Source organism: Salvelinus alpinus, unplaced genomic scaffold (assembly GCF_045679555.1).
Source record: "Salvelinus alpinus unplaced genomic scaffold, SLU_Salpinus.1 scaffold_40, whole genome shotgun sequence".
NCBI lineage: Eukaryota > Metazoa > Chordata > Actinopteri > Salmoniformes > Salmonidae > Salvelinus > Salvelinus alpinus.
The window spans coordinates 2,611,401-2,632,096 of NW_027255981.1; the positions used below are offsets into that span (position 1 = coordinate 2,611,401).

Consider the following 20,696-nt stretch of genomic DNA (forward strand, 5'->3'; position numbering starts at 1 on the left):
AATATCTTGACAAAGTTGTTAAATAGCTTGTTATTACATATTGTGTATATATTTGAACGTTTGGAAGTTCTGTTACATACCTGTAATAGTAAAAAGAACAGACACAGTTTACCTCTGTAAAGTTCTGATCCTTATTCTTCAGAATGGTGAGCGCTTGGCCAGAACTTGCTGTTTCTCCTGCGCCATCTGCGCCTGATGGACTGCTAACGCTAAAGTATGTACAAAATACAATTTAGATTAATTAAGACAAATACATAAAACAAATTGGGCGGGGGGGGGGGTATTATAAATGAGTTTCTGTTTTTAGTGACTTTGTTTTCAACCCATTATACATGCACAATAGTACATGTGCATTTCAAAGCATTATGGCCTGCTTGTCAGGGACATACAGTTCCAGTTGGCTGGTCAGCTTCGCTCTGTCCTCTGCTGAATCACCCATCTTATCCAGTCAGATACGCAAAACCCACATGAATTTCAGTGTTCCAAAAACATGTTTTCATGTAATCTTATGTGAAGATAATGTGATAACATGTAAAGCAACATGTGATTACATTAAACTACACATGTGAAAATGTGATCACGTTGTGTTCCAAAACATGTTTTCACATAAATGTAAGTTGAATTCATGTGGTTTTTCTGTCAGGGCAGGAATATAAGATGCATTTTGATGTTATGTTTGATGTTACATGATCTTGAAAAGGAAGCCAGTGTAGGGAGGCTAGCACTGGAGTAATATGATCACATTTTTTGGTTCTAGTCAGGATTCTAGCAGCCGTATTTAGCACTAACTGAAGTTTATTTAGTGCTTTATTTAGCACTAACTGAAGTTTATTTAGTGCTTTATCCGGGTAGCCGGAAAGTAGAGCATTGCAGTAGTCTAACCTAGAAGTAACAAAAGCATGGATACATTTTTCTGCATCAATTTTGGACAGAAAATGTCTGATCTTTGCAATGTTACGCAGATGGAAAAAAGCTGTCCTTGAAACAATCTTGATATGTTCGTCAAAAGAGAGATCAGGGTCCAGAGTAACGCCGAGGTTCTTCACAGTTTTATTTGAGACGACTGTACAACCATCAAGATTAATTGTCAGATTCAACAGAAGATCTCTTTGTTTCTTGGGACCTAGAACAAGCATCTCTGTTTTGTCCAAGTTTAAAAGTAGAAAGTTTGCAGCCATCCACTTCCTTCTGTCTGAAGCACAGGCTTCCAGCGAGGGCAATTTTGGGGCTTCACCATGTTTCATTGAAATGTACAGCTGTGTGTCATCCGCATAGCAGTGAAAGTTAACATTATGTTTTCGAATGACATCACCAAGAGGTAAAATATTTAGTGAAAACAATAGTGGTCCTAAAACGGAACCTTGAGGAATACAGAAATTTACAGTTGATTTGTCAGAGGACAAACCATTCACAGAGACAAACTGATATCTTTCCGACAGATAAGATCTAAACCAGGCCAGAACATGTCCGTGTAGAACAATTTGGGTTTCCAATCTCTCCAAAAGAATATGGTGATTGATGGTATCAAAAGCAACACAAAAGTCTAGGAATACGAGGACAGATGCAGAGCCTCGGTCTGACGCCATTAAAAGGTCTTTTACCACCTTCACAAGTGCAGTCTCAGTGCTATGATGGGGTCTAAAACCAGACTGAAGCATTTCGTATACATTGTTTGTCTTCAGAAAGGCAGTGAGTTGCTGCGCAACAGCTTTTTCAATTTTTTTTGAGAGGAATGGGAGATTCGATATAGGCCGATAGTTTTTTATATTTTCTGGGTCAAGGTTTGGCTTTTTCAAGAGAGGCTTTATTACGGCAACTTTTAGTGAGTTTGGTACACATCCGGTGGATAGAGAGCCGTTTATTATGTTCAACATAGGAGGGTCAAGCACAGGAAGCAGCTCTTTCAGTAGTTTAGTTGGAATAGGGTCCAGTATGCAGCTTGAGGGTTTAGAGGCCATGATTATTTCCATCATTGTGTGAAGAGATATAGTACTAAAACACTTGAGTGTCTCCCTTGATCCTAGGTCCTGGCAGAGTTGTGCAGACTCAGGACAACTGAGCTTTGGAGGATTACGTGTCACGTTCCTGACCTATTTTCTGTTAGTTTGTTGTATGTGTTAGTTGGTCAGGACGTGAGTTTGGGTGGGCATTCTATGTTGTCTGTTTCTATGTTGGTTTAAGGGTTGCCTGGTATGGCTCTCAATTAGAGGCTGGTGTTTGGCGTTCCTCTAATTGAGAGTCATATTTAGGTAGGTTGTTTCACAGTGTTCGTTGTGGGTGGTTGTCTCCTGTGTCTGTGTATATGTTTGCACCATACGGGACTGTTTGCGGTTTGTTCATTTTATGTAGTCTGTTCCTGTTCTTATTTTCCTCAATTAGGTTGGAAAAATAGGATGATCGAGCAGCAGTGAGGGCTCTTCGATACTGCACGGTACTGTATTTCCAAGCTAGTCGGAAGACTTCCAGTTTGGTGTGGCTGTCACGGCCGTCAAATGAAGTAGACCAAGGTGCAGCGTGGAGAGCGTACATTTTCCTTTTATTAGAAAAGACGCCGAACAAAACAATAAACACTACAAAACGAACTGTGAAGCTAAAGGCTATGTGCCATAAACAAAGTCAACTTCCCACAAAGACAGGTGGGAAAAAGGGCTACCTAAGTATGGTTCTCAATCAGAGACAACGATAGACAGCTGTCCCTGATTGAGAACCCTACCCGGCCAAAACATAGAAATACAAATAATAGAACATAGAATACCCACCCCAACTCACACCCTGACCAAATCAAAATAGAGACATAAAACGGATCTCTAAGGTCAAGGCGTGACAGTGGCGCCATTTCCTTTCCAGTTTTCTGGAAGCTTGCTTCAGAGCTTGGGTATTTTCTGTATACCAGGGAGCTAGTTTCTTATGACAAATGTTTTTAGTTTTTAGGGGTGCAACTGCATCTAGGGTATTGCACTAGGTTAAATTGAGTTCCTCAGTTAGGTGGTTAACTGATTTTTGTCCTCTGACGTCCTTGGGTAGGCAGAGGGAGTCTGGAAGGGCATCAAGGAATCTTTGGCTTGTCTGAGAATTTATAGCATGACTTTTGATGCTCCTTGGTTGGGGTCTGAGCAGATTATTTGTTGCGATTGCAAAAGTAATAAAATGGTGGTCCGATAGTCCAGGATTATGAGGAAAAATATTAAGATCCACAACATTTATTCCATGGGACAAAACTAGGTCCAGAGTATGACTGTGGCAGTGAGTAGGTCCGGAGACATGTTGGACAAAACCCACTGAGTCGATGATGGCTCCGAAAGCCTTTTGGAGTGGGTCTGTGGACTTTTCCATGTGAATATTAAAGTCACCAAAAATTTGAATATTTTCTGCTATGACTACAAGTTGGGATAGGAATTCAGGGAACTCAGTGAGGAACGCTGTATATGGCACAGGAGGTCGGTAAACTGTAGCTATAAAAAGTGATTGAGTAGGCTGCATAGATTTCATGACTAGAAGCTCAAAAGACGAAAACGGCAGTTTTTTTTTTGTAAATTTAAATTTGCTATCGTAAATGTTAGCAACACCTCCGCCTTTGCAGGATGCACGGGGGATATGGTCACTAGTGTAACCAGGAGGTCAGGTCTCATTTAACACAGTAAATTCATCAGACTTAAGCCATGTTTCAGTCAGGCCAATCACATCAAGATTATGATCAGTGATTAGTTCATTGACTATAACTACCTTGGAAGTGAGGGATCTAACATTAAGTAGCCCTATTTTGAGATGTGAGGTATCACGATCTCTTTCAATAATGGCAGGAATGGAGGAGGTCTTTATTCTAGTGAGATTGCGAACACTGCCATGTTTAGTTTTGCCCAACCTAGGTCGAGGCACAGACACGGTCTCAATGGGGATAGCTGAGCTGACTACACTGACTGTGCTAGTGGCAGACTCCACTAAGCTGGCAGGCTGGCTAACAGCCTGCTGCCTGGCCTGCACCCTATTTCATTGTGGAGCTGGAGGGAGTTAGAGTCCTGTCTATGTTCGTAGATAAGATGAGAGCACCCCTCCAGCTAGGATGGAGTCCGTCACTCCTCAACAGGCCAGGCTTGGTCCTACCTGTAAGTCTATGTCGTTGTTTTTTGTTTGAATTGTTCACGTGTTCGAAATGATAAGACAAGCGGAACTACGTAGCTAATAACTGTTGTAACGGGGATCATTATTGTAGCAACACACCTTTGGAGGGAAGGCAATCCCACGCTGTGTTAGCTAAGTTTTCATGTCATCGGGTGTAGTTCGTAAAGGTTGCAGCATGTATGTTAGGATGGTAAAGTTATAAAAATTAAGAATGAAGTGTGAATTCATGCCAGGAATAATAAGTGTGAAGTTTGATTTCTCCCTTCTGTAATAAGCAGCCAATGAGGTATTTTTCCTTTATTCATGTGTTTAATCTGATACTGTTATAGCGCCGGCAAAACTGTTTATGTATGTAAGCACTTCAGAGTAATACCAAGCTAATAAGTCACTCGTAAGATAAGGAGGTTGTAAGAGTGTGCTTAACTGTATTTTCATTTACTTTATAGTTCTCACGGGTGATAATTCTGATTAAATCTACAGAATAAAGCCGCCAGTTAAAATCAAGGAACGGTTGTGCTCGTGGTTACTGGAGGGAGCTACAATCAGAATATAAATAATGATGTACAATAAAAACACGATATTAGGCCTGTATGGCAGTACTGTATTGGCTAGTGCTTTCTCCAATATTTTGCATTCAATTGTCTGTCGATGCCATTTATCTTTCAATATTTCTTTTATATTTCTTTTATATATATATTGATGCTTGTAAGACTATTCTTTGACACATTTTCTCTTCCTTTGAAATTCTTATAGGACAGAACATGGACACAATGCAATTGGGATCAAGAAGAAGGTACAGCTATGTTGAAAAATCTATATACAGTGTGTGCAAATGGAGTAAGGAGGTAAGGCAATAAATAGGCCATAGTAGCGAAGTAATTACAATTTAGCAAATTAACACTGGAGTGATAGATGTGCAGATGATGATGTGCAAGTAGAAATACTGGTGTGCAAAAGAGCAAAAAAAGTAAATAAAAACATGGGGATGAGGTAGGCAGTTGGATGGGCTATTTACAGATGGGCTGTGTACAGCTGCAGCGATTGCTAAGCTGCTCAGATAGCTGATGCTTAAAGTTAGTGAGGGAGATATAAGTCTCCAACTTCAGCGATTTTTGCAATTCGTTCCAGTCATTGGCAGCAGAGAACTGGAAGGAAAGGCGGCCAAAGAGGTGTTGGCTTTGGGGATGACCAGTGAGATATACCTCCTGGAGCGCGTGCTATGGGTGGGTGTTGCTAAGGTGACCAGTGAGCTGAGTTAAAACGGAGCTTTACCTAGCAAAGACTTATAGATGACCTGGAGCCAGTGGGTTCGGCGATGAATATGTAGCGAGGGCCAGCAGACGGGAGCATACAGGTTGCAGTGGTGGGTGGTATATGCGGTATTGGTGACAAAACGGATGGCACTGTGATAGACTGCATCCAGTTTCCTGTGTAGAGTGTTGGAGGCTATTTTGTAAATTACATCGCCGAGGTCAAGGATCGGTAGGATAGTCAGTTTTACGAGGGTATGTTTGGCAGCGTGAGTGAAGGAGGCTTTGTTGCGAAATAGGAAGCCGATTCTAGATTACATTTTAGATTGGAGATGCTTAATATGAGTCTGGAAGGAGAGTTTATAGTCTAACCAGACACCTAGGAATTTGTAGTTGTCCACATATCCACATATTCTAAGTCAGAACCGTCCAGAGTAGTGATGCTAGTCGGGAGGCGGGTGCTGGCAGTGATCGGTTGAAGAGCATGCATTTAGTTTTACTTGCGTTTAAGAGCAGTTGGGGGCCACGGAATGATTGTTGTATGGCATTGAAGCTTGTTTGGAGGTTTGTTAACACAGTGTCCAAAGAAGGGCCAGAGGTATACAGAATGGTGTCGTCTGCGTAGAGGTGGATCAAATAATCACCAGCAGCAAGAGTGACATCGCTGATATATACAGAGAAAAGAGTCGGCCCGAGAATTGAACCCTGTGGCACCCCCATAGAGACTGCCAAAGGTCCGGACAACAGGCCCTCCGATTTGACACACTGAACTATGTCTGAGAAGTAGTTGGTGAACCAGGCGAGGAAATCATTTGAGAAACCAACAATTAATCTACACACAATAGAATCCTCATTAATCTACACACAATAGAATCCTCAATATTTAACACAATAATGAAAATGTGAAAACAGGTTAAAAAAAATATATATATACTTATTTACATAAGTATTCAGACCCTTTGCTATGAGACTCGAAATTTCTTTCAGGTGCATCTTGTTTCCATTAATCATCCTTGAGATGTATCTACAACTTGTTCAGAGTCCAACTGTGGTAAATTCAATTGATTGGATATGATTTGGAAGGAACACACCTGTCTATATAAGGATCACAGAGTTGACAGTGCATGTCAGAGCAAAAACCAAGCAATGAGGTTGAAGGAATTGTCCGTAGAGCTCTGAGACAGGAGTGTGTCGAGGCACAGATCTGGGGAAAGGTTCCCAAACAAATTCTGCAGCATTGAAGGTCCCCAAGAACACAGTGGCCTCCATCATTCTTAAATGGAATACTCTTCCTAGAGCTGGTCACCTGGCCAAACTGAGCGATTGGGGGAGAAGGGCCTTGGTCAGGGAGGTGACCAAAAACCTGATGGTCACTCTGACAGAGCTCCAAAGTTCCTCTGTGGAGATGGGAGAACCTTCCAGAAGGACAACCATCTCTGCAGCACTCCACCAATCAGACATTTATGGTAGAGTGGCCAGATGGAAACAACTCCTCAGTAAAAGGCACATGACAGACTACTTGGAGTTTGACAAAAGCCACCTTAAGGACTCTCAGACCATGAGAAACAAGATTCTCTGGTCTGATGAAACCAAGATGGAACTCTTTGGCCTGAATGCCAAGAGTCACATCTGGAGGAAACCTGGCACCATCCCTACGGTGAAGCATGGTGGTGGCAGCATCATGCTGTGGGGATGTTTTTCAGCAGCAGGGACTGGGAGACGAGTCAGGATCGAGGGAAATATTAACGGAGCAAAGTGCAGAGAGATCCTTGATGAAAGACCTGCTCCAGAGTGCTCAGGGCGAAGGTTCACCGTCCAACAGGACAACGACCTTAAGCACAGCCAAGACAACACAGGAGTGGCTTCGGGACAAGTCTCTGAATGTCCTTGAGTGGCCCAGCCAGAGCCCGGACTTGAGCCCGATCTAACATCTCTGGAGAGACCTGAAAATAGCTGTGCAGTGATGTTCCCCATCCAACTTGACAGAGCTTGAGAGAATCTGCAGAGAAGGATGGGAGGAACTCCCCAAATGCAGGTGTGCCAAATAAATTAGCTAAATGAAAGAGGGAAAAAAATAATTTTATCAATTTTAGAATAAGGCTTTAAAGTAACAAAATGTGGAAAAATTCAAGGGGTCTGAATAATTCCCGAATGCACTGTATACAGCAACAGCTCCCGCATAAGCATTCCTGTCTTTTCTGTAGATGTTATATCCCTGTATTGCTACTGCTGGATCAAAGGAATTATCTCAGTGAGTTTCAGAGATGAACAGTACAGTGCATTCCAAATTCAATAGGCAGGCAAGTTAACAAAAACGTTTTCAAATAAAAACTATTCCAGAAAATGTCAAAGCGTATATAACGCCCGTCCAAGAGACTGTCGACCAATCACGTTCACATTGTCATGCTGTGACACGCAGTTCCTAATTCTCACGAAAATCCCTTTTTAAAGTCAGGGTATAAGTCGAGAAACATGCCTATTTTCCTTGAAAATACGTAATGGTACGATTGCAAAGCTATACGATATTACAGAGAACAAGTTGATTATCTCACATCTCTGAAAATATTTGTAATGTTGTGCTTCTTGTTCACAGAGGGTAATTAATGCCAATGTTATTTTCTTTAAGCTGTTAATACAAATTGAAAGGAGTTTCCAATATCCTCATTTCTTAAAGTATTTCTGGTGATACCAGGTGATAGTGATGCATAAGCTAGGTCTATTTGAAACATTGCCATCCCATGGCAGCATTTACCAGCCACCAGGTTCAGAAGCTTTAAAACCACATAAAAAATACTATATTTCCCCAAAGTTAAGATAGAAATTATTCAAACTGAAAAGAATTCATGCTGGTTATTATTTTAGGCTATTTTACTTTTGGAGTCAAACAGGTTTGTTATTTTATTTCAGTTTACTAAACAGTTTTCCCCTAATTACTTTTTCTATAATAAGCATGGAGGTTCCCCTATCAACCAGTCAAGGTACGGGTGACAAAGCGGGACAGACGGAACCCTTCTGTGGTAACAGACAGGGGCGATTTGTAATCAAATCTAATTCCCAGGAATGGGGTTCATATGAACCACAGAGACTGTGTGTGGGATAATAACATGGCCCTGTCCAACCCTGCTTGTTCCCTCGACTCCGCTACCAACCACCAATCACCAACAGGGCCCTTAACCTGTACCACTAGACACCTCATAGTGAGCTACAGGTAGGAATCAGCAATGAATCCCAAAAATGAGACACCTCTGGGGAGCGGTGTCAGCAACATTTAAAAAAATATATATAGTGTTTTAACCGTTTTTTACAAATCCGTCAAGACACCAACTTAGAATTTACTGTGAAATGCTTTACTACAAGCCCTTAGCCAACAGTGCAGTTCAAGAAGAAGAAAACGTTTACCAAGTAGACTAAAATAAAAAGTAATAATAAAAAGTAACACAATGAGAATAACAATAACGAGGTTATATACAGGGGGCACCGGTACCGAGTCAGTGTGGAGGCTATATACAGGGGGCACCAGTACCGAGTCAGTGTGCGGGGGTACAGGCTAGTAGAGGTAATCTGTACATGAAGGTGGGGGCGTAGTGACTATGCATAGGTAAAACAACCAGCAAGTAGCAGCAGGGCACAAAAGGGGGGGGGGGGAGTATGGGGGGGTCAATGTAAATTGTCCGGCGGCGATTTTATGTATTGTTCAGCAGTCTTATGTCTTGGGAGTAGAAGCTGTTGAGGAGGCTTTTGATCCTAGACTTGGTGCTCCGCTACCGCTTGCCGTGTGGTAGCAGAGAAAACAGTCTATGACTTGGGTGACTGGAGTCTCTGACAATTTTGTGGGCTTTCCTCTGACACGCCTATTATATAGAACCTGGATGGCAGGAAGCTTGGCCACAGTGATGTACTGGGCCTTTCGCACTACCCTCTGTAGTGCCTTCACTGTCAGATCCCGAGCAGTTGCCATACCAGGCGGTGATGCAACCGGTCTGGATGCTCTCGATGGTGCAGCTGTATTACCTTTTGAGGATCTGGGGACCCATGCCAAATCTTTTCAGTCTCCTGAGGGGGAAAGGTTTCGTTGTGCCCTCTTCATGACGGTCAAACGGTTTTAGAAACTTGAGTGTTTTCTATCCAATAGTAATAATAATATGCATATTGTACGAGCAAGAATAGAATACGAGGCCGTTTAAATTGGGCACGATTTTTCCCCAAAGTGAAAATAGCGCCCTCTATCCTCAACAGGTTTTAATGAACTCATGGTCGGAGATGTTAGCTAGCTAGCATTAGCGACTAGCCTAGTTCTAAGCTAACTTAGCAAACCAGCTAGCTGACAAACAACGTAAATATATAATTAAATGGGCCAACAAGTACATACGACAGAAGTGTGTTTAATACACAGCGACTAATATACACCAAAAACAGTGTAAAGCGGGTGAATGTTGTAGCTATGTTTGCTAGAAAGCTACGGAGGTGTCTGACTAGCTGTTGTTGTTGAAGGAGCGTCCCGTCCACTAGATTATACGTCACACTGGCAGCATCGCCTGAAAGACGCACATCGCCGTCTGCTGACTGGAGTGGGTAACGCAGTTGAGGATCATATTTTATTTTCAGACAAAGATTCTTTTAAATGGATTTAATTAAATAATACTATTACATTGAGACATACAAAGACAGGAATGTGTTGATTGATTAGTGAGAATAAAAAATGTTTACTACAGCACATTTAAGGCAGTTTCATTAAGTTATACTACATCTAAATAAGTAGCTAGCTACTGTAGGTCCATACTGCTCCTACATGGTGTAACAATACATCATGTAGATGTATATAATGAACAGACTAGGTCTATACTGCTCCTACGTGGTGTAACAATACATCATGTAGATGTATATAATGAACAGACTAGGTCTATACTGCTCCTACGTGGTGTAACAATACATCATGTAGATGTATATAATGAACAGACTAGGTCTATACTGCTCCTACATGGTGTAACAATACATCATGTAGATGTATATAATGAACAGACTAGGTCTATACTGCTCCTAGATGGTGTAACAATACATCATGTAGATGTATGTATTGAACAGAGTAGGTCTATACTGCTCCTACATGGTGTAACAATACATCATGTCGATGTATATAATGAACAGACTAGGTCTATACTGCTCCTACATTATTATGTATTATTATGTGTTATTTATTTCTCCTTTATTTAACCAGGTCGGCCAGTTGAGAACAAGTTCTCATTTACAACTGCGACCTGGCCAAGATAAAGCAAAGCAGTTCGACAAAAACAACAACACAGAGTTACACATGAACAAACATTCAGTCAACAACACAATAGAACATCGAGAATATATTTTTATGTTTAGAAATATTGTGAAACACAATCATTCCACTATTAATGCAGATATTATGGACATTTTATTTAAAACATGTAATTAAATTATAATTGTAGCTCCTTTAATTCAGACCCAAAATGTATTTGCTATAATGTGTGCCATTGCCCGGTTAAAAGGGACAGGCGACTATTTGAGCCTCAGCCTTGAATTAAAATTTTATGGAATGTTAACTTTGATTGTCTTCAATGAAAATGATAGACCTTTCAAACATGGAATGCAACGTTGTATGAAACATTATTGTCAAGTGACTTGATGTCTACGGTGCCAAAGAGATTGATAGTTGGGAGTGTCCAGTGTGTTGATATAACGGTAATAATGTCAAACTCCCACTTTTAACAACCATCAGAATTGGTTAAAAAAAAGTTATACCCGAGTAGTGCAGCGGTCAAAGGTACTGCATCGAAGGGCTAGAGGCATCACTACAGACCCGGGTTCGATCCCGGGCTGTACCACAACCTGCTGTGATCGGGAGTCCCATAGGGCAGCACACTATAGGCCAAGCGTTGCCCAGGTTTGGCCGAGGGGGGTTTTACTACTCTAGCGAATCCTTGTGGCGCCTGTAGGCTGACCTCGGTCGTCAGGTGAACAGTGTTTCCTCCGACATATTGGTGCAGCTGGCTTCCGGGTTAAGCGGGCAAGTGTTAAGAAGCACGGTTTGACGGGTCATGTTTCAGTGGACGCATGACTCGACCTTCAAATCCTGAGCCCGTTGGGGAGTTGCAGCGATGAGACAATATTTTTATTTTTTATTTTACCTTTATTTATACAGGTTTTTCTCATTGAGATAACATCTCTTTTCCAAAAGAGACCTGGTCCAATAGCAGCAGGGGGAACAACATTTCAGACAAAACAACTTATGTACACAACATTAAACAAAGCTATAAACACACACACACACAGTACAACAATAAAATTTTACGTTAAAAACACGAAAGTCTTGACTAAAAACAGCTGTCCTAATCAATTACACTCTTCTATACATCGATCAAGTGTTTAAGCTCCACCAACGAAACTAGATCATCAAATTTTTAAATGTTCGGGAGAGAATTCCGGGACCACGGAGCTGTGTAACAATTTCGACCTGTTCTAATTTTTTGAAGTTAGAAGCAAATGTATTCTGCCCTTGAGTTGCGTTCCCATGCAAAACTAGACAGATAGCTAACAACTAAGTCTTCAATAAAACTCCCAAGGCGTAACTTTTCTTGAATGAATATATTGTAAACGTTTATGTTGTAAAACTGCAAAACACAGAAAAGAATATACTTTAGTATTCAATTCACACCAACATACTGTAGCTGTACATTATACATTTGAAGTTGCATGAATACAAAGCACGTGCTACGGTACCATGCATCTGGCATGATGCCAAACCATATAGCTAATTGCTTTCTCATATGGTAATTGACTAACTCCTTTCATTACTCTAATAATGTACAACCATCTATGTAGAATAACAAGGCATATTACACTAGAAACAGTAACAAAAATACAGTATTGTATATTTTACAATTCGTTTGCATGACGCACGAGCAAAGTAATACAGCTAACATCATACATGAAAGGCATTGCAATTTGTGAGTAAATGCAACCAACCAACATTGATATGTAAGAAACTCTATCAATAACAAGATTATCATCATTAGCTAAATGCTTGAATCGAACTTACAAACAAATATTTTCCAAGGCTGAAGCGTGACAAGAAATAACTACACTGAAAGACCTGCACCGTAGCGTTGTTTTTAGCTGCTTCTAAGCGTGCAGAACGAATTCTCTACTTCCTGTTTGTGTACACTCTAAGTACCAGAAAGCTCCACTAGGGGGCAAATAACATCATGGAACACAATGAAAATCCATTTTAACTATTGTAATAAAATAATCTGTTACCTTCTAACAGGATGGCAGCACACTCCCCGCCTGGTATAATGAAATTGTGCCACTATGAAATAAAACATATCAAGAAACAAATAATGTCCTTTCTATTTTTATCTTTTGTCTCTAGGATGCTTCAGAAAGAAGAACAACAATCTCTGAGATTGGTCTCAGAAACACCTTAGCAGCTCCTTGCTTGACAATTTTTAGTTCTACTTTCCTAACCTTTTTGTCAGTACTGGGAAAGGTTTTGACCACAAGCCCGACTGGCCAGTCATTTCTGTGTGCCTGACTATCTTTCAATAAGACAACATCTCCCACTTTTACATTTGGCTTTTCTGCTGTCCATTTTCTGCGTCTCTGCAGCGTTGTCAGGTACTCCTGTCTCCACCTTTTCCAAAAGGTGTCAGCGAGACACTGGACTTGCTTCCACTGTTTTCCATGAAGGTCGTTCATGCTGAAGTATCCAGAAGGGGCTGAGGTAGCGCTGGTCTTTTGTGTCAGTAACATTGAGGGTGTGAGAATGGCAGGCATGTCAGGGTCCGTTGACACTGACACTAGGGGTCTCGCATTGATTATTGCCATAACTTCAGACATAAGAGTGCTCAAGACCTCATGTGTGAGACGAGTGGAGCCCGTCTGAAACAGCATAGCATCAAGGATACGTCTGGCAACCCCAATGAGTCTTGCTGTGGCTTGATTGAGAGCTTTCCTGCTTGAGAACCTCTCAAAGCGATGAGAGCCGAGTTGAGCTCCAGAAACCTTAGAGGCGAAGACAGTGACGTCTGGTCGAATCTCTGCGTCTGCGTGAGGCTCTACAAGGTCAAATTTTATGTTCTCAGGCTCACTTGAGTTTGTTTGGGTCAGGAAAGGTGGACCTGAGAACCAACTGGTGTACTTTAAGAGCGCAGCAAATATAGGCCTGGTTGCATGGTCTGCTGGATTGCTGTCAGTGTTTACATAACACCACTGATCTGGATGGGTAGACTTCCTGATGCGAGTTACCCTATTGGCAACATACACATAGAATCTTTTGGTGACATTGTGGATGTAACCGAGAACTATCTTACTGTCTGTGTAGAACTTGGCCACATTTACATCAATGTCAATTTCGTCTCTGATCAGTTCATACATCTCAACAGCTAGCAAAGCCGCACACAGTTCTAGGCGTGGGATAGTGTGGGCCGGACGAGGGGCCAATTTTGATTTCCCCATGACAAATCCAACATGGCATTGACCTTCCGAGTCAATAACTCTCAGGTAGGCTACCGCTCCTATGGCTACTGTAGAGGCATCCGAGAAGATGTGTAGCTCTCTTCTTTGAGTGGTAGACAAGGAGACTGGGATGTAGGTCCGCTGAATATACATATGTTCCAACTCCATCAAAGAATCCTTCCACATTTTCCATTTCTCTTCTTTTTCTGGGGGAAGAGGGGCATCCCACTCACTCTGATCAGAAGAGAGTTCTCTGATTAAGGCTTTACCTTGCATTGTTATTGGAGCCACGAACCCAAGGGGGCCATAAAGACTATTCACTGTGGACAGGATGCCTCTCCGCGTAAAAGGCTTCTCATTGTGGGACACCTGGAATGAGAAGCTGTCTGTTTCCAGGTTCCAGGAAAGTCCCAGACTCCGTTGAAAGGGGAGAGGATCCACTCCTAGGTCCAGATCTTTTAAGTCTTTTGCACGGTCCTCCATAGGGAAGGCTTCCATAACTGTTTTGCTATTGGATGCAATCTTGTGTAGTTTCATGTTGGACTCCGCCAACATTGCTTGTGTTTTTCTTAGAATGTTGATAGCTTCTTCTGTTGTAGCTACTGATGTCAGCCCATCATCGACGTAGAAGTTCCTCACTACATATTGCTTGGGTTCTGATCCATGTTTCTTCTCACCCTGTAGCGCTGCTCGTCTCATGCAGTAGATGGCTACGGCTGGTGAAGGGCTGTTCCCAAATACATGGACTTTCATCCTGTACTCAGTTATGTTTCTATCTGGATTGTTGTCTTCATACCAGAGAAACCTTAAGTAATCTCTGTGATCCTCACGTACACCAAAACAGTAAAACATTTGTTGCACATCTGCTGTTAGTGCAATGCAATCCTTGCGGAAGCGCATTAGGACACCCAAGAGTGTGTTGTTTAAGTCTGGACCACTGAGCAGAACATCGTTAAGTGACACGCCTTGACACTTAGCACTGGAGTCAAATACTACTCTTATTTGTTCAGGCTTTTGTGGATGGTAAACACCAAATATGGGTAGATACCAACATTCTTTGTCTCCCTCTAGTGGCGGTGAAGGTTCGGCTTGGTCGTTATCCAGCATCTTTTGCATGAAGTCAATAAAATGACGCTTCATGTCAGGCTTTTTGTCTAAAGTCCTGCGAAGTGATGTGAGACGGTTTATGGCCTGCTCCCTGTTATTAGGAAGGCGACGTCGAGTGGGGCGAAAAGGTAGTGGAGCCACCCAGTTGTTTCCATCATCCTGGAAAACCTGTTTGTCCATAATGTCCAAAAAGGCTTTGTCCTCCACTGATGGTGCTGGTTTATCATCGTCTTGTGTTTTGTCGAACACGGAACATCCCAGGTTGTCTGTGTTCACAGTTGTGTTTGGATCTCTCGAGTGCATTGTAGAGGGAGAGATGTGTTTCTGAGCTACACTGTTGTAGTTCTCTTTTACCTGGATGATGTCAGGGCAAGGGCTCAGATAGGATGTGCGACCATTCTGAAGTATGTTTGTCCTGAACACGTTAACATTGGCTGGTCGGTGAGCCGTTCCCAGACAGACCTCACCCACGATGACCCACCCGAGGTCGAGTCGCTGTGCATAAGGAGTGTCGTGGGGCCCATTGATTTGCTCTCGTACCTTGTGTACCCTTAAGATGTCTCGTCCTAAGAGCAGGAGGATGGGAGCGTCTGGGTCCACAGCTGGAATTTTGTCCATAACTGGTTGCAGATGGGGATGATGATACGCAATGTCGGGGGAGGGAATCTCCGTCCTATCGTCTGGCATCATATCACACTCTATCAGAGTAGGGAGAGATAGCTGCATGTGTCCGTCTATAGACTCCACCATGAAGTTGACGGCTCTCCTGCCTGAAGTCTCTGTTACCCCAGAACAGGTCTTCATGGTGTATGGAGCAGAGTTGTCGTTGATGTTGAAGAGATTGAAAAACTCTGTCTTGGCCAGAGATTTGTTACTCTTTTCATCAAGCACTACATACATTTTGACAGCTTTCTCTCTTTTCCCAGCCGGATAAGCTTTAACTAGGCATATTTTTGAACATGATCTTGGATTAACTGCCTCACCACAGATCTCCGTACACTTTGAGGTGACAGATAGAAGAGCATCGTCACCTTGCTCCCCGCCATGCTCTTTCTCTGCTGTAGCAGTGTCTGTATTTGAAGGGGCTGGGCCTGGATGCAGAGCAGCAAGATGTCTGTCGCTGTCGCACTCAGAGCACTTGATTGACACCTTACAGTCTTTAGCTCTGTGCTGAGTTGACCCACAACATCGGAAACAAATTCCATTCTCTTTGAGATATGATTTGCGCTCATCTAGAGTTTTGTACCTAAACCCACGACACTTTTTAAGAGGATGAGGTTTGTTATGTATCGGGCAGTGATGGTCAGGGTTTTCAATCTTTGTCTTACTGGGTTTGGTTTGGTGGTCTGAGGGCTCAGATGACACATCGGTTTTGTATACAGTCACAGGTGTCTTGCTGCTGTACCTGGCAGGTTTCTCACTTTTCATAGACACCTGGTTAGTTGAGGTGTAGAGGGTGTAACTGGGGTCGTTTCTAGTTTTCGCCTGGTTCCTGATGAATCTCGAGAAGAACGAGAATGGTGGGAATGCTACCCGATAGTCCTCCTTGTATTTGGATCCCTGTGCAATCCATTTTTCTTGTAAACTGAATGGAAGTTTCTCTACTATAGGGTTTACCCCCCGAGATGTGTCCAGATAAGCGAGGCCTGGAAGGTACCCTTCTACTTTAGCACACTCCAGTTCGAGAAGAATGTCACCTAGTTCTCTTAGTTTGTGATTGTCTTTGTTAGCCAGTTTTGGAAAATCATCAATTTTCTTCAACAGTGCATTCTCGATCACTTCAGGTGTACCATAGCACTCTTCTAGTCGTTGCCAGACCATGTTAAGCCCTGCTGTTGCGTTGAAAATATGGACAGATCTAATTCTGTTTGCTTGCTCAGACGACTCTGCCCCTAGCCACTTGGTAATTAGATCTAACTCTTCCCTGGCTGATAAATTCAAGTCTCTGGTCGCATTGAGAAAGGATGCTTTCCATGCCCAATAATTTTCAGGGCGATCATCAAACTTCAGGAGTCCGGAACTCACCATCTCACGGCGTAGGAGGTACTTGATGAGGTCTGGTGCCACTTGTGACTCAGGGACGCTTTGTGTGTGTGACTGGAAGTGGGCTTGTTTTCCATTTACACCATGCTGGTGTTCATTTCTTTTGAACGGAGAGTCTCTGCTCATGTTCTGTTGTTTGCTACTTTCTGGATTATAGTATGTAGCTGGGTCAACACTAAGCTCTTGTTTCTCCACTTCAAATGGAAGTTCAGCAAAGTAGGGCCTAGCATGTTGTTGCACATACTCACAGGTACGCTGGACTGGACTTAAGGGCTGTGTCCCTGTGTCTAGTTCTTTGTGAAGTTCTCTGCGTTCTGATCCTACAGCTTCTTCAAAGGCTGCAGCTTCAGCCAACGCAGCAGCAGCTGTTCTCTCAACTTGGAGAACATATAAACTTGCCTCGAGGTCAGCTTTTTGCTTCAACAAGCTGGCCTCTATTTCTGCCTTTTGTTTCATCACAGAAGCTTCCTTCTCAGCATAGGAGACTTGTGCACGCGCTGCGTCTGCCTTGGCGCGTGCTTTGATGGCTGCAGAACTCGCCGTTGAGGATCTGCTTGACTGTTTTGATGACCTTGATCTTGTAGATTGAGACTTGGTCCCAATGTGCTGAAGAGGCTCCTCCATCTCTCTCTGTCGAACTCTTGGCTCTGGTTGTTGTACCGTAGACTGCTGGTCTTCCATAGGAACAGAGGCTTTGTTGGCTGATGAATGTAGAAACAAAACCACCGTGTGTGGTTATTCTTGAGCTTGAGCCCGCCGTGATGATGTTTTTTTACTATTCTGCCCTTGAGTTGCGTTCCCATGCAAAACTAGACAGATAGCTAACAACTAAGTCTTCAATAAAACTCCCAAGGCGTAACTTTTCTTGAATGAATATATTGTAAACGTTTATGTTGTAAAACTGCAAAACACAGAAAAGAATATACTTTAGTATTCAATTCACACCAACATACTGTAGCTGTACATTATACATTTGAAGTTGCATGAATACAAAGCACGTGCTACAGTACCATGCATCTGGCATGATGCCAAACCATATAGCTAATTGCTTTCTCATATGGTAATTGACTAACTCCTTTCATTACTCTAATAATGTACAACCATCTATGTAGAATAACAAGGCATATTACACTAGAAACAGTAACAAAAATACAGTATTGTATATTTTACAATTCGTTTGCATGACGCACGAGCAAAGTAATACAGCTAACATCATACATGAAAGGCATTGCAATTTGTGAGTAAATGCAACCAACCAACATTGATATGTAAGAAACTCTATCAATAACAAGATTATCATCATTAGCTAAATGCTTGAATCGAACTTACAAACAAATCTTTTCCAAGGCTGAAGCGTGACAAGAAATAACTACACTGAAAGACCTGCACCATAGCGTTGTTTTTAGCTGCTTCTAAGCGTGCAGAACGAATTCTCTACTTCCTGTTTGTGTACACTCTAAGTACCAGAAAGCTCCACTAGGGGGCAAATAACATCATGAAACACAATGAAAATCCATTTTAACTATTGTAATAAAATAATCTGTTACCTTCTAACAGTATGGCAGCACAAAATGAGAAGGGGACCGTAATTGATATTTATTTACCGACCTGACTAAAAAAAGAACAGAGATAAAATGGCATTTTACCCAATATGGCCTTAAATATCAGTGTATACCCGTGTTTAAGCCTACGCAAGGTCAATGACGACCAGCCAACAGCACTGTAGACATCACAATATCGAAATTGTGGAGAAAAAACAGGGGTAAAATTATTTTTAAAATGCTGAAATTGGTTGTTCCCCCACCATTTACAACAACATCACTGAGCACCATCACTATCTTTCCTTCATGGATATCCTGCATGTTTACATATCTGGCATTACTCATCTCATATGTATATACTGTATTCTATCCTATTCTACTGTATCTTAGTCTATGTATTACTCATCTCATATGTATATACTGTATTCTATCCTATTCTACTGTATCTTAGTCTATGTATTACTCATCTCATATGTATATACTGTATTCTATCCTATTCTACTGTATCTTAGTCTATGTATTACTCATCTCATATGTATATACTGTATTCTATCCTATTCTACTGTATCTTAGTCTATGTATTACTCATCTCATATGTATATACTGTATTCTATCCTATTCTACTGTATCTTAGTCTATGTATTACTCATCTCATATGTATATACTGTATTCTATCCTATTCTACTGTATCTTAGTCTATGCCCCTCTGACATCACTCGTCCATATTTTTATATATTCTTATTCCTTTACTTAGATTTGTGTGTATTCGGTATTTGTTGTGAAATTGTTAGATATTACTGCACTGTTGGAGCTAGGAACACAAGCATTTAGTTAGATATTACTGCACTGTTGGAGCTAGGAGCACAAGCATTTAGTTAGATATTACTGCACTGTTGGAGCTAGAAACACAAGCATTTAGTTAGATACTACTGCACTGTCGGAGCTAGGAACACAAGCATTTAGTTAGATATTACTGCACTGTTGGAGGTAGAAACACAAGCATTTAGTTAGATATTACTGTTGGAGCTAGGAACACAAGCATTTAGTTAGATATTACTGCACTGTTGGAGCTAGAAACACAAGCATTTAGTTAGATATTACTGCACTGTTGGAGTTAGGAACACAAGCATTTAGTTAGATATTACTGTTGGAGCTAGGAACACAAGCATTTAGTTAGATATTACTGCACTGTTGGAGCTAGGAACACAAGCATGTAGTTAGAAACACCCCATCTCTTTATATTACTTATGCATATTCAGTGGCCTGACTGCATCCAGACTATGTCAAAGGCCCATCTTGGTAGATCTGAACCTAATGCAGCTTGGAGTGATCAGATGCCAGAAGTCACATTTAGGTGTCAGGTGTAACTGAGGCCATAGATGCTCCATATCCATTACTTTGAGTTTTATATAATATGACTAAATGTGTTTCTGTGTTGCAGGGGCAGTCAAGAAATGGAACGACAAGGCCACAGAACACGACATAAGCAGAGCTGTGGGAGACCACCTCAAGCCCATGGTAGAGCCGGGGGTGGTGTTTACCACTCCACCAGCAGAGCTGTGGGAGACCACCTCAAACCCCTGGTAGAGCTGGGGGTGTTGTTTACCACTCCACCAGCAGAGCTGTGGGAGACCACCTCAAGCCCCTGGTAGAGCCGGGGGTGGTGTTTACCACTCCACCACGCCTTCAACAGGCTGGAAATGTGGGATTGATACTGTTTTTCATACTAAGATGGAACAAGAGTTTGTTGATTGGTCAGTCATTGGGTTAATTTGTTTTGCAATATGTTCAAATCAAATCAAGCTATATTTAAACAGCACATTTCAGACATGGATGCAACACAATGGCTTCACAGGAAAAAACTATGAAAATAAACAGAAATATTTAGAACACAACAAACATAAGAGGATAAAAAAAACAATAACAACTTAAAGACTAATGAGCATCCTAAGGAAATGCCATTGATTAAAAGGTTAAAATATCCAACCCAAAATATAAGCTTGTTTATTAGGAGGGGCTCTGAAAGTCACTGTGGGGGTGTCCAATGAAAGTTGACTGGTAACAACAACTGGGACCTGAAAGACAACCATCATGAAACCCACTAAATCTGCCCAAGAAGAGGCAAACAAAAGAAAAACCCACAACAAACTTAAAG

The 20,696-nt window shown here is 41.8% G+C and overlaps 1 protein-coding gene and 1 long non-coding RNA gene across 2 annotated transcripts in view; one reads left to right on the forward strand and one right to left on the reverse strand.

Annotated features, from left to right (window-relative positions):
• LOC139567014 (zinc finger protein 180-like) overlaps positions 1–20,696 on the forward strand; it is a 740,647-nt gene that overhangs the window by 175,671 nt on the left and 544,280 nt on the right. The gene's annotated exons all lie outside the window — the stretch shown is intronic.
• Positions 11,964–12,765, reverse strand: LOC139567028 (uncharacterized). The gene is made up of 2 exons (XR_011673207.1): positions 12,433–12,765; positions 11,964–12,004 (listed from the first exon to the last, which is right to left on the reverse strand). It is a non-coding gene; the product is annotated as an uncharacterized lncRNA (long non-coding RNA).